Below are 14,170 nucleotides of genomic sequence, written 5' to 3'. Positions count from 1 at the left end.
TTATTTTATTTGGGTCTTATTTGTTGTTTGTTTATTTTTTAGTTTATATTTATATTCTGATTTCCCACAAAGCGAATTATTCAAAATAACAAAAAAGGAGCTGAACTCGAGTCACAAATAACATGGATCTCACAAATCGATGAATAGTTTAAATAGAAAAATAAAAAAGACATGAGTGATATGAAGCACAATAGTCAAGTGATGCTTTAACCTGGTAGGTTTGTTTAATTTCCCTGAGTCCACATGACTTAGAAATTATTACTCATATGTATTTCCATTTTCCGAGTCTTATCTTTATAGCCGGAAAGTTCAGCAGAATTGTATCTCCAGCCTACTTTAATTACATCCTTCCTGGACCTTCTCTCCTTGCCCTCACAGGAAGCTACTGTCCCCACAGGGCCACTCCGCAGCCTGTGCCCTGCCCACCCGGCAGGTACTCCGACACTCCGGGACAGACACAGTGCCACAGCTGTAACCGGACGTCCCGCTGTGGGAGGGCTCTGGTTCCCCCCTGGGCTGGGACAGGGACCGTCGGTACCCCTGACTCTTGGGTATCGGTGTCCTGTCGCCCTGGGATGTACAGGAACCGCGGAGAGGGGCCAGAGTGCCTGCTGTGCCCTGTGGGTAAGATACAACAGGCTGTGTATTTCCCCTGATCATATTACTGTTCAGTCATGGGCTGCAACCTTCCCTTCACCTCTACGGGTTACTATCAATATCCAGTGGGAAATCTCAGAGTCCAGTTTATCAGATTTTTTTGTTCTTTTTTTTGTTTTTGTTCATTCCGTACTTATAAGAACTGTAGAATTGTTGGCTTTCTTAAAGGCCAACATTCGTCTTTTACCAGCCCTTGAAAAAAGCGGGGAAAGAACCTTCTTCATTTTTGCATTTTGGTTCTTCCAGTGCCATTTTATAGTGTTAACCTTTTTCCATCTCATACGTGCAGAAAAGGTTCCTACCCGGTGTTCTGATGAATTCTGCCCTTCAGACATTTCCACTGTAACGCTGAAGAAAGCGAGACTTTTTTTGCTATTGTTTTAATGGTATTTTTCCGGAGGCATGTTCAGAGAGTCTAGAACAATGGAAAACCTAACCGTATGCCTGACAAATCAAGTTGTATTGTAGCTTATCTTTCACAGTCATAGATTCCATTGTTAAGAGCTTCCTGGAGTTCTGGGCTTTAGTGGTTACCCAGTTACTGTTATAAATGATCAGTTTCAGTGCCTTATTTGTTTCCTAATGTCACTGCCTGGTTTTTATGTAGGCTATTACTGCACTTGGGGGCTAGCTGTCCCATGTCCAGCAGGGACATATGGAGCTAAGGAGGCCATGCAAAGTGAGAGGGACTGCTCTGCCTGTCCTGCAGGTAAAACCACTGTTCAACACAACACTGAATATCTGTTTGTATTGGTATAATACGATGCCCTGGTTCACTCCAATAAAAAAAAGCAAATACAATTGCACAGAAAGTTATTCTAACCTTTAAAGTTCATGTTTTTAATTATTCCAAAAGAACCCCAACATGTGTCCAGAGGTAGCTTATAGTTTTGTAAGACTCTGCATATATCAGTGAATAAGCTACTGCATCAACTCTTTTACAGTTGATTTCACAGCCATTATGTTGTCACTTCCTGTCACTTCCTGTCACAAGAATATTCCAAATGAGAATGACATTCATGGACTTAATTGTCTAGCTGTGAAGGTTTTACTGTCTCATCAGACTCCCCGACCTGATTTCTCTGTGACTGCCAGGGTTTTACTGCCTGGAGGGCAGCGCACAAAGGCCAGGGTCACAGTTCATGTGCCCAAGAGGTTACTACTGCGAGGAGGGCACCAGCCAGCCCCATGGCACCCCTTGTCCAGTTGGGACTTTTGGAGGGCAGTTGGGCCAGACCAGCATGGCAGCCTGCAAGAGGTGTGCAGAGGGACGATTCTGCCAGGAAGGTATGCATTCATGCTGAGGTGCTCACTGTGGTCCGCAAGATCCTTTCGGGAGATTGGTAGAAAGGTTAAACAATGATCTGCAGAGAGCAGTGGCGGAGATTTAAGATCCTATTGAAATCCCCAGACTTAAGCCCGCAAACTCAATTCACAGGAAGAAGACTATGTATGAACTGCAGATTTCATTTTAAGTAGAAGTCTGTTGAATGGCTTTGGAGTTAGCTGGATGTCTAAAATGTTTACTTAGCTTGGGAGTTTCCATGCCACGCTTACTGTGTGCCTTGATCACTACAGCTTTGAAAAACGAAGCTGGATGTGCGTAACTGACTGCCTACTTAAACGTTTTGATGTGGTTAATTTCTAGCAAGATGAGCAACAAAGACATTAGAGAACTGCTGGATTGAAAGATAAATCGTTGATATGCAATAGAAATTATTCAGTTTATGCAAAATCATTCACTTCCTTCTGCTTCTCTCCACTGGTTTCTCAAATTCTATTATAAAACAAAACACAAATCCCTGACAAGTAACGTTCAGTTAGAAACTTGTTACACCAGTATATCCTGTCACTGCACCTTGTCAAACTGTCGAATTTTCTTAAAAATATGTCAAGACTTAGACAATCAGAAATGTCTGTATATGTCTGTATATATATGTATGTGTGTGTTTGTGTGTGTGTACAATACAAATGTTGTGACTGCAGATAATTAAAATACAGGTGTTATTTTGACTGTCACATCCTTTGATTCTAATTATTGATCGCAAATGGTTTACTAGAACAATGACCCAACATCTAGACAGGCTGTGTGACATGTTTGTGCTGTACTGACGTTCACTTCTCAACTTAGGATCTGCTGACCCAGGTGTCACATGTGCCAGGGGGAAGTTCTGCCCAGCTGGCACCCCCGAAGAACTGAACTGTCCAAAGGGTACCTTCACTCTGCACCAAGGGGCCTCAAGTAAGGGAGCAACATCAAGAGAACATCCTGCCCAAAGGACTGATTCATTTCCCCTCATTTTTGAAAGTCACTGTAATGGTCGAATGCTCTGTACACAGAAGGATACACAATATACAGTACTGTGCAAAAGTTTTAGGCAAGTGTGAAAAAATGCTGTAAATTAAGAACGCTTTAAAAAATAGACATGTTAATAGATAATATTTATCAATTAACTAAATGCAAAGTGAGTGAACCGAAGAAAAATCTAAATCAAATCCATATTTGGTCAGCATCAGTTCTTCTAGGTACACTTCTAGTACTATATGTGTGAAAAATGCTAATTCATGAGTTTTAAGATATGTTTTGCTGATAGCTTATAAAGATGGTTGGAAGATATTTTTGAAAATTATTTCCTTATTAGTTTGTTCCTGCAATGTAATGAGCATCCATTACCATACAAGAATTTTGAACATACACTACCGGTCAAAGGTTTTAGAACACCTCCATTTTTCCAGTTTTTATTGAAATGTACAGTTTCATGTCTCAGTGTACTCTGAAATTAAAGCATAGAACAAATTAACAATTGGAGATAAAAATAAATAATGGAATCATTTTGTTTAACAAACTTTAACCCCTTAAGCTGACAAACCCCTCTGGTACTTTAAAAGGGCACCAAATCTGTGTGCTTCTCTTTAATCCCATGTGTGCTCTTCACTGTTGTGTTGTTTGCCAAGTGTTTGGTCTCTCATGAAAGTTGAGACTCTCAGCTTTCTAATGATGTGAAGCATTCTCTGATGTGAAAAATTAGTTTTTTCTACCGCCCCCCATATTTATACCCTCCCTTCTGCACTCTGAAATGGGGGGGTCGGGGGATACTTGGTCTGAGTAGGATTACAAAATCTCAGAAAATATTGACAATGATGACATATTCTGGAAGCAGACAGTCTACTGATCAATACAAGACCATCCACGTTTTGGTAGAAGCAACACACACCCGTAGAGAGCTCAGAATGTCAAGATGGAAAACTCTGTTTACAGTTTACTAATACACAATGATTTTACATAAATGGATCTGAACTTCTCTGTGTTTGATAGAACATCAAATAATATATACTGGATTAATCGTTAGGTTGTTCTGAACAAAACAAGCCTATTTGCAAAGAAATCCTATCAAAACCGAGTGATCTGTGACCGTCTGAATGAGACGCCTCCCGGAGCAGACTGCGCGTTTACCCACTGGGCTCTGATTGACGGCGGCGACACAGACACTGTAAATCAGATGTGCTTTCAAACGATGTGCGCATTGTAGGAACACAGTGTCACTTCTATGCACAGGAGCTGCGCGTAACACTGCCAAATAATGCTTAAGAGGGTGTAGTAACACAGTATATAACTTTTTTTTTTAACCTCTGGCAGTTTACCGCTTACCTTTGTACCATTTCAGGCACTATACTTGAACTGCTTAAATTCCAATAAAACTGGTAAAAGGGGGGTGTTCTAAATCCTTTGACCGGTAGTGTAGGGAAATGTTTTCCCACTTATCCTCTTTAAACACAGGCAAGTTCTCTGGAAATGAGGAGCTTGCCGTGACACGTTCCTGTCTGTTTGCGCAGGCGTGGATGAGTGTGTGAAATGCCCTGCAGGATTCTATTGCCCCGAGGGCACCACTGACCCCGTGCCGTGCCAGGCGGGCACGTTTAACCCTTTGGAGGGCCAGGACGATTCCCTGGACTGCAGAGCTTGTTACCCTGGCAAGGCATGTACCCAGGCTGCATTGAGACTACCGGATGTGGACTGCATGCAGGGGTGAGCGAGCCAAACCACAGACTATCCTGCCAATCAGCTGGGAGAGTTCTGTGAAGAGATCTTATCCAGGACAACTCACAGTTAATATGAAAAATGCATTGCTTTATTTTTTTGCATGCCTTTCCCTACTGTTCTTTCCAGAAGGGTGTGTTTTGGAATGGTTGACTTCAAATTAGATCAAATGTGTAACTTCACTCCAGTGGAATTTCCCTCTTGGCTTCAAATAGCTCGTCTTGAATGTTATACAGCTGTGAGGCCATTCATGGACATTATTCATGTTTTGGATAGGTCTGTTTTTTGCATTGGAAAATCTGTGTATATATACACCGATCAGCCATAACATTATGACCACTGACAGGTGAAGTGAATAACACTGATAATCTCGTTATCATGGCACCTGTCAGTGCGTGGGATATATTAGGCAGGAAGTGAACATTTTGTCCTCAAAGTTGATGTATTAGAATCAGGAAAAATGGGCAAGCGTAAGGATCTGAGCGGCTTTGACAAGGGCCAAATTGTGATGGCTAGACGACTGGGTCAGAGCATCTCCAAAACTGCAGCTCTTGTGGGGTGTTCCCGGTCTGCAGTGGTCAGTACCTATCAAAAGTGCTCCAAGGAAGGAAAAGCGGTGAACTGGTGACAGGGTCATGGGCGGCCAAGGCTCACTGATGCACGTGGGGAGTGAAGGCTGGCCCGTGTGATCCGATCCAACAAACGAGCTACTGTAGCTCAAATTGCTGAAAAAGTTCATGCTGGTTCTGATAGAAAGGTGTCAGAACACACAGTGCGTCGCAGTTTGTTGCGTATGGGGCTGTGTAGCCGCAGACCAGTCAGGGTGCCAATGCTGACCCCTGTCCACTGCCGAAAGCGCCTACAATGGGCATGTGAGCATCAGAACTGGACCACGTAGCAATGGAAGAAGGTGGCCTGGTCTGATGAATCACGAGTTCAAGGTGTTGACTTGTCCTCCAAATTCCCCAGATCTCAATCCAATCGAGCATCTGTGGGATGTGCTGGACAAACAAGTCCGATCCATGGAGGCCCCACCTCGCAACTTACAGGACTTAAAGGATCTGCTGCCAACATCTTGGTGCCAGATACCACAGCACACCTTCAGAGGTCTAGTGGAGTCCATGCCTCGACGGGTCAGGGCTGTTTTGGCAGCAAAAGGGGGACCTACACAATATTAGGCAGGTGGTCATAATGTTATGGCTGATCGGTGTATATATATATATTTTATATATATACAGTATATGTTTTCTCTTTCCTCCTCGGTTTGCCTGGGAGAGCAGGGTAGAGCCAGGGCAGTTTGTAACACAGCCCTTCCTGTAACTGAACCTCTGTGGTCTCGTGGATCGAATCTAGTATTGTTACCCGCTCCATTGTCTGCTCTGCTCTTTCACTCTTTCATCCTCAGCTTCACCTGCCCCCCCGGTTCCTCTCGGCCCAACGCTCCCGAAAATGCCTGTCCTCCGGGCACCTTCAGCAACCGCACAGACCTCACCGACCGCTCCCAGTGCCTGCTCTGCCCCGCCCGCCATGCTTGTGTACGAGGTATGTCGCTGCTGCTTGCATTGAGGAACAGGGTTTCTGTTTATTTGTGAGCAACATCCTTTGTTTATGTGTTTAATGGTATTACGCCCTTTCCTGGTAGCATGACATTTGTTTAATGTGCCAGAGAACCACCATTTCACTGAATATGATGTCTCCTAGCTACTCGCATATCCTGTTTTCATGGAAAATAAGTCAATAATTGCACTCCACCTGTGATTACTTTATTGTGTGTATTCTGCTATAATAACAGCTGTTATATAATATTTATCCAGCTGGTGGACATGATAAAATATTTTTCCAAAGCGCTTTTTCCAAGACCAAAAATGAACATGAATGTTATCATCTAGTAAAACACCATTTCTGTTTACAGTAAGACATGTAGACACAAAATGTAATTCTCTTAGGAATAAATATAAAAGATAATATTTGTCAGCTTTACATTCCATACATAATGAATGTGTTTCCAGCAAATACAATATGAAATAATGCCATTTAAACTCTGGTTTGTTTTGATATTAAGTCACTTGAGCTTTAAATCCTACAATTAATATATTTATTTAAACCCTCCATCACAGAAGACTGTCTGATGATCTAAGCCAAACCAACAGACACTGCAGTATTAGTGTCTGCTCTGTTATGTGCTTGGTGTTGTTTTTCTTACATATATTCTGTTCAATACAATAAGGCAGGGCTCTGAAGGGCTCTGAAGGACTCTGAAGTAAAATCCCTTGTGCCTTGAAGATGATCTCTTCTCTCTTGTAAAGGTACAGGAGGAATCCAGAGACCCCCAGTCCCATGCTCCGCTGGTCATTACTGCCCCCCCGGTACCATGTTTCCTACCCAGCACAAGTGCCCCGCGGGGAGCTGGAGTGGGCAGTCCGGCCTGGTGTCTGAGGGGGAGTGCCGGCCTTGCCCCCGGGGCCGGTACTGCCTGACTGGGGCAGGGGCACCAACTGGGAGGTGCATTTCCGGACACTACTGCCCTGAAGGTGAATCTATTACCTGTGAATATTTTCCTAGTTCAACCCAAATAATGTCAATGTAGTTTGTTGATTGTGTTTGAATCACCTCTGCGTAGTCCGAGTCTCCAGATTGCTGTTTTGCTTTCCAAAGGGACACAGTTCGGCTCTCAGTTCCCCTGCCCTGCTGGCACCTACAGCACCAGGATGGGCAACGGGAAACTAGAAGACTGTCTCTCTTGTCCCGAGGGGTCGTTCTGTCCAGCAGGCAGTGCCAAGCCCACCCCCTGCCCACTGTGAGTTGAGACCACCCTAGCTGACCCCAAAACTATGTGTGGAAGAAATGGAGTTCCAGTTTCAAAATAAAACGCTGCGACTGAAGGAAGACTGTAAGTTCCTTGTGCTTCTAGGTCCACTTTCCGTGGGCTGAGAGGAGGGAGACAGGTGGAGGACTGCAGCCCCTGTCCAGCTGGCTACTCCTGTCCCCAACCTGCCTCCACCAGCCCTCGAGCCTGTGGGGCTGGCAGCTTTTCGGTAAGGAGGATGGTTTCTATGGTCATCTTTCACAGAGTACTGTGGAAGGAAGAAGAGAGGTCCTTATGCATGGGAGAATCAGCAAGAGAGAGCATTAAATGTTTTATTTGCCGCACGTATTCTGTGGTTCCAGCTTTGATCCCGAAACACTTGACCAAAGTCAGTGCCAAGGCCAGCTGTGCAGGGTTTGAGTTCTTTGTCCTTCCTCTCCTCGTCAGCATCAGGGCTCCGCGTCCTGCTCCCCCTGTCTCCCGGGACACTACTGCAGTAACGAGACGACCAGCGCCGAGGCCATGCTGAGCGTGATGGTGTGTCCGGCCGGGCTCATCTGCTCCGGAGGTCTGGCCAGGGAGCCGCAGCGAGCGGCCATTCTCTGCCCGAAGGGATATTATTGTCCCGGGGGCAGCATTGTGAGTACAGCCCCAAATCCCCCTGCGCCAATCTCTCATTTAGGCTCAGTGTCACTCTTTATTCATTATTATTATTATTATTTTTATTTCTTGGCAGACGCCCTTATCCAGGGCGACTTACAACATAAGTGCAAAAATACAGAGAAGTACAAGGCATGAGACCTGAGTCTTCAAGAGGAAACCCTGATAGCATATGCGGAAATGTCATTCGTAACAACAACAACAACCTCATATCATTTTCGCTGTTGTTGTGATAAAATCTCAAAAATGATGAGCAACTCCTACACATAAGACTGAAAACAGTGAAATAGGGTGAATTACTTTGTTTTTTTTTAAAGTCTACTTATTGACGTATGAGTGACACTTATTATTGCCCTGTTTTTCTTTTAAAGGATCCCAATCCAAGACCTTGTCCAAATGGGACGTACAGTGACATCCCGGGACTGCGTGACCTCTCTGAGTGCTCTTTGTGCCCAGCGGGACACTACTGCTACTCCGAGGACCCCTACACACAAGGCCTTACTCAGCCTGTAAGATCTGTAATCTAGTAGAAGTACATAAGAACATAAGAAATTAGCAAATGAGAGGAGGCCATTCACCCCATCGTGCTCGTTTGGTGTCCATTAGGTGATCCAAGGATCCTATCCAGTCTGTTTTTGAATGTTCCCAAATTGTCTCTTCAGCCACATCGCTGGGGAGTTTGTTCAGATTGTGAGACTCTCTGTGTGAAGAAGTGTCTCCTGTTTTCTGTCTTGAATGCCTTGAAGCCCAATTTCCATTTGTGTCCCCGGGTGCGTGTGTCTCTGCTGATCTGGAAAAGAAAGTAGATCTTTGCAGACAGCAGACATTGTGCTTTTGGAAAGTTATTTGTTCATTTCTGCATATTATTTGATATGTTTATGAACAAGCAGAGATAAAGCGTATCACATGCCAGTTTTGCACTTGTATTTAGTTCTATTAATGTTGCCTGGCATTTTTATTTTTTATATAGTTTGCTTGCTTAGATCCACCTTTGGGCAAGTACCAAACTTGTATTTTGTTCCAGACAAATGATACATTAAACCCTCAGCAGTATTGTTTTCAAACAAACAGCATTTTCAAGCTGCATCTGAGGTAATGTGAGAATCTGTTCCAGGGAAGAGCCAAAATCCCCCCCACAGCAAGACAATTTGCGTCTAGATCACTTCTCTTGAAGTGTATCGAACTACGGAAAGTTGACACACAAGACTCCACTCTGCATTAATTTTTCATTTATTGATGACGTTTGCTGTACCATTAATTCAAATAATGCTAATGAAGCTGAGGGACGATGTTGGTGTGTGTTTTCAGACCGGGAACTGTCCTGGTGGCTATTATTGCCCACTGGGTACTGGGCACCCCCACTCGCTCCCCTGCACACCCGGCTCCTACCGCAGCAATGCTCAGGGGCACCACGGGGACATGTGTGTGCCCTGTCCTGCCGGGTATTACTGTGCCAGATCGGCCACAGACACCCCCACAGTCTGCCCACAGGTGAGAGCGTTAACTTCACTAACTGACCTCTAATTGGCACAGAGCAAGAGACCCCTCCTGCATAGTGCATTCGAAAGACATCTTAACATTTCATCCAAAATAAATTCAAAGCAATTCCAGGATTGATCAGATCACAAATAAGTTATCCTAAATTCCTAAAGCGCTAATAAGGAAATGTACATGTCCCGTGTGATGCTGAAGTGATTTTCATTGAGTAAAATAGCATGTCCTTACATTGTGCATGAAGAGAAGCTATTACAATCTGCTTTCCATTGTTCTGTCAGGGTTTTTTCTGCACTGAAGGCAGTGTCGCCCCCCAGCCCTGTGGGGAGGGCACCTACAGCACTACCCCGGCTCTGCGCAGTTCCTTGGGGTGCGCCCCATGTGGTGGGGGCTGGTACTGCAGGGGGGTGGCCCAGACTGGGCCCACGGGACTCTGTACAGAAGGATTCTACTGCCGGGAGAGAGCTATGTCCGCTGTGAGTTACAGCCAGGAACGCTATTCCCATGACTGACTGGACTGTGTTTATATACCGCACTGCTCTGGGGCTGTAAAACACTGATTTCTCTAGATGTTGGGTGAATGTTTTGAAGGCCTGTTGCAACATTATTTACAACAAACACAGAGCTATTATGGTCAATACTTGCACTCGTTTGGATTTCTTCTAATTACCCATCTTGCTGTTGTGTGTTTTTTTACAGACCCCAGCAGATGGGCAGACAGGAGGACTGTGCCCGCGGGGGGGTTTCTGCCCTGCTGGCTCTGCCTTCCCCTCTCCATGCCCCCCTGGCACCTACAGCAACAGCACAGGCCTGGCCAGTGCCCAGCAGTGCCTGGCCTGCCCTCCAGGGTAAGACCAGCCAGGACAGATCCCCGTGTAAACTAAAATCCCTAGACTGTAGAAGACTAGACTCTCGAGCCTCATTTCTCAGGAGAAATATTATTATACTTGACCTTTTTCCATGACATTTCTGCTTGTCCCAGCGTTCACTGCTCTGGCACCAATAACACCTCCCCCGCCGGCCCCTGTGCTCCTGGGTATTTCTGCATGGGCGGCTCCTCCTCACCTTACCAACACGAGACAGACGGGGGGCACTTTACCCTGGCAGGTGCCGTCAGAGCTGAGCCCTGCCCTCTGGGGAGCTTCCAGCCGGTATGTCACACTTCCTTAAATCGGGCCGGCATCTTTATTTTTCCGTGTGTGTCTGAGAGATTGTGTGCCTGTCTCTGTCAGGCCCGGACACAGTCATCCTGTTTGCAGTGCCAAAGAGGATACTTCTGTGATCAACTCGGCCTGGTTCAGTCAACACCATGTCCTCCTGGACACTACTGTCCTCCAGGAGCCACCTTGCCCTCTCCTTGTCCTGTGGTGAGCCCAGCTTACTCCCTCTTTACTGACATATCTCTTTTGTTTTCTCTCTGCAGTCATTTAACAGGTTTTTCCAGTAATAATATATGCCATTGTATCCAAATGGGTTTGGCAGCAGGCAACTACTTTTAAAAAACATTAATTCTCGCTTTTCTTCATATTAAGCCAGTTAGATAATTAAATGTTTCTGTTGGGAGTAATCTGAAAGCCTAATACCCTTATTAACGTTTCCTGTAGTATAACCTTAGTAAAACCACAGTAACGTGTAGCAACTCCAATTGGAATCATGGTATTACATGAGAGGTATAGCATGATACAACCTAAAAAGACTGCTTTGGTATCTTGTATTAAAACGCTTGGCTCTCTGCTTTAGGGGTCTTATTCCACCCAGGAAGCGGGAGAGGGAGTCGAGGTTTGCAGCCGGTGCGATGCAGGGATGTTCTGTGGTGTCCCAGGTCTGTCAGCCCCGCAAGGCCCCTGCTCCCCTGGTTTCTACTGCACTGGAGGGGCGAGCACAGCCACCCCGGTAACTCACCCCACACAGGCTACACTGACTCCACTCAGATCAGAGCGCCGTGGTTTGAATCACTTAGTTATTAATGGACACCGAACGAGCACGATGGGTTGAATGGCCTCCTCTCCATTGTAAACTCTCTTGTGTTCTTATGTTCTTCTGTTTGTGTAGTCGATGTTCTCAGAAGCATACAAAATAAACACATTCATACAAAAAGAGTCAGAGGAAGGGAAATTGTTGTGAAATATCTCAACGCTTTGTATGTTTGTAGAGTCTCTTTATTGAAGACTGCAGCTGATTAGTGCATCGTCTATCAAGAGAATGGAAACAATATTGGGAAATGGAAACTGGATTATGGTGACCAGTGCGTTGGTGTTCTTGTTGTTTTTCATGCTCCAATCCTTTTGAAGATGGACATGGCTTCTGGAGATGTGTGTCCAGCGGGTTATTTCTGTCCCCTGGGCTCCAAGCACCCTTGGGAGCACCCCTGTCCTCCGGGGACCTGGAGCAATGCAGTGGGTGCCCAAGATGTGTCCTCCTGTTGGCCGTGCCCTGCTGGGTTCTTCTGTAACGTCACAGGCCTCTCCCAGCCTGCGGGACTGTGTGGTCCAGGTACCGTACTGTACCCCATGCCTAGGTCAGCCAGTGCAGATTGTACAGAGAGCAGGTTCATCACCAGGATAGACATGCCATGCACTGGTAAATGGCACAACAGTCACTTTGTGTATTTCGTTTGCAGGGTTTTATTGCTCAGGTGGTGCAAAGTCCTCAACGCCTCTGGATGGAGTCACAGGAGACAAGTGTCCCCGAGGGTACCACTGTCCCGCGGGTGCCTCATCGCCCCTAACATGCCAGGACGGCACATACTCCAACACTACAGGCATGTTCTGATTGGCACAGGCACTACTGTGCGACCTGGAGAACATACACCAATCAGCCATAACATTATGACCACTGACAGGTGAAGTGAACCGGCGACAGTGTCATGGGCAGCCAAGGCTCACTGATGCACGTGGGGAGCAAAGGCTGGCGACGAGCTACAGACGAGCTACTGTAGTTCAAATTGCTGAAAAATTGGATGCTGGTTCTGATAGAAAGGTGTCAGAACACACAGTGCATTGCAGTTTGTTGCGTATGGGGCTGCGTATCCGCAGACCAGTCAGGGTGCCCATGCTGATCCCTGTCCACTGCTGAAAGCGCCTACAATGTGCACGTGAACATCAGAACTGGACCACGGAGCAATGGAAGAAGGTGGCCTGGTCTGATGAATCATGAGTTCAAGGTGTTGACTTGGCCTCCAAATTCCCCAGATCTCAATCCAATTGAGCATCTGTGGGATGTGCTGGCCAAACAAGTCCGATCCATGGAGGCCCCACCTCACAACTTACAGGACTTAAAGGATCTGCTGCTAACGTCTTGGTGCCAGATAGTGGAGTCCACGCCTCAACGGGTCAGGGCTGTTTTGGTGGCAAAAGTGGGACCTACACAATATTAGGCAGGTGGTCATAATGCTATGGCTGATTGGTGTATTTATATATAAGCTTATACCTTTCAACTGTTCTGTACATTTCTGTACACGCAGGGGCTGCCGAGTGCCAGGACTGCCCCCCAGGGTTTTACTGCCTGGTGGAGCAGGGGGTCCAGACATGTCCAGAGGGATATTATTGCCCGGGGGGGACAGGGTTAGACATCCTTCCTTGCCCCCCTGGCACTTTCAGCCCTCAGTCTGCCCTGAGTCAGCTGGAACAGTGTGTACTTTGCCCGGCTGGTAAGGCAATTTGCATTTGCTTTGCCTAAAGTGACATGGTGTGTTTCAGTGGAATGGTAGAAACAGACAATGACATCTCTGTGTGATTTCTCAAGGAGTGTTCTGCATGAATTCTTCGTATTAAAGAAATCATGTTTTGTTTTGTGTATTTGTATGGGACATACTGTACAATTAAGCACAGCCGTTGTTTTCTTCACACATAGTTTAGAAAGCATTGCCTGATGGTCTTTACTGTAGCAGTGGCCTTTAGATCTTGTCATAAACCTTAAAATGCTCTTTTTGTTGAAGGCCTGTACTGTGAGGAGTGGGGGCTGGCTGTCCCTACAGGCCCTTGTCAGGCTGGATACTTCTGTTTAGCAGGTAATCTGCTGCCCTTCTGGGCAGTTATAACCTTTAAGATACTACAGATCGTTTTCATCTATTGTGCGCCTTGAGATGGAGACGGCTGGCCTTCCATCGTATGCATAAGCCTGGCAGCCCAATATTACACTCAGTGCTTTATGTCTTCATCTCTGTTTTACACTGTGGCTTTGTGGAAGATTCAGTTCAGTATAGACTTTCATATCGACTCATTGGATTACTGCATTGCACCTTGATGTGCCAATGTCTGCGGTACCCCCACACACACATAGGATGTTTCCTGACTGCAAGTCTTAAGTGAACCATGTCTTGTGGTGCCTCTAACAGGTATCAACTTCAGGAATCCGGACGGGAACATCAGCACTGGTGTAGGTGGGCCCTGTCCGCGTGGGTTCTTCTGCCTAGCTGGTACCAGCCTTCCCCTTCCCTGCCCAGCAGGAACCTTCTCCAACAGGTTGTGCAAACAGCTTTATCTTTTAGAGGGAAGGAAGCACGGTTGCTATTT

The sequence above is a fragment of the Amia ocellicauda genome, chromosome 1 (assembly GCF_036373705.1).
Source record: "Amia ocellicauda isolate fAmiCal2 chromosome 1, fAmiCal2.hap1, whole genome shotgun sequence".
NCBI lineage: Eukaryota > Metazoa > Chordata > Actinopteri > Amiiformes > Amiidae > Amia > Amia ocellicauda.
This window is presented reverse-complemented; position numbering follows the sequence as displayed.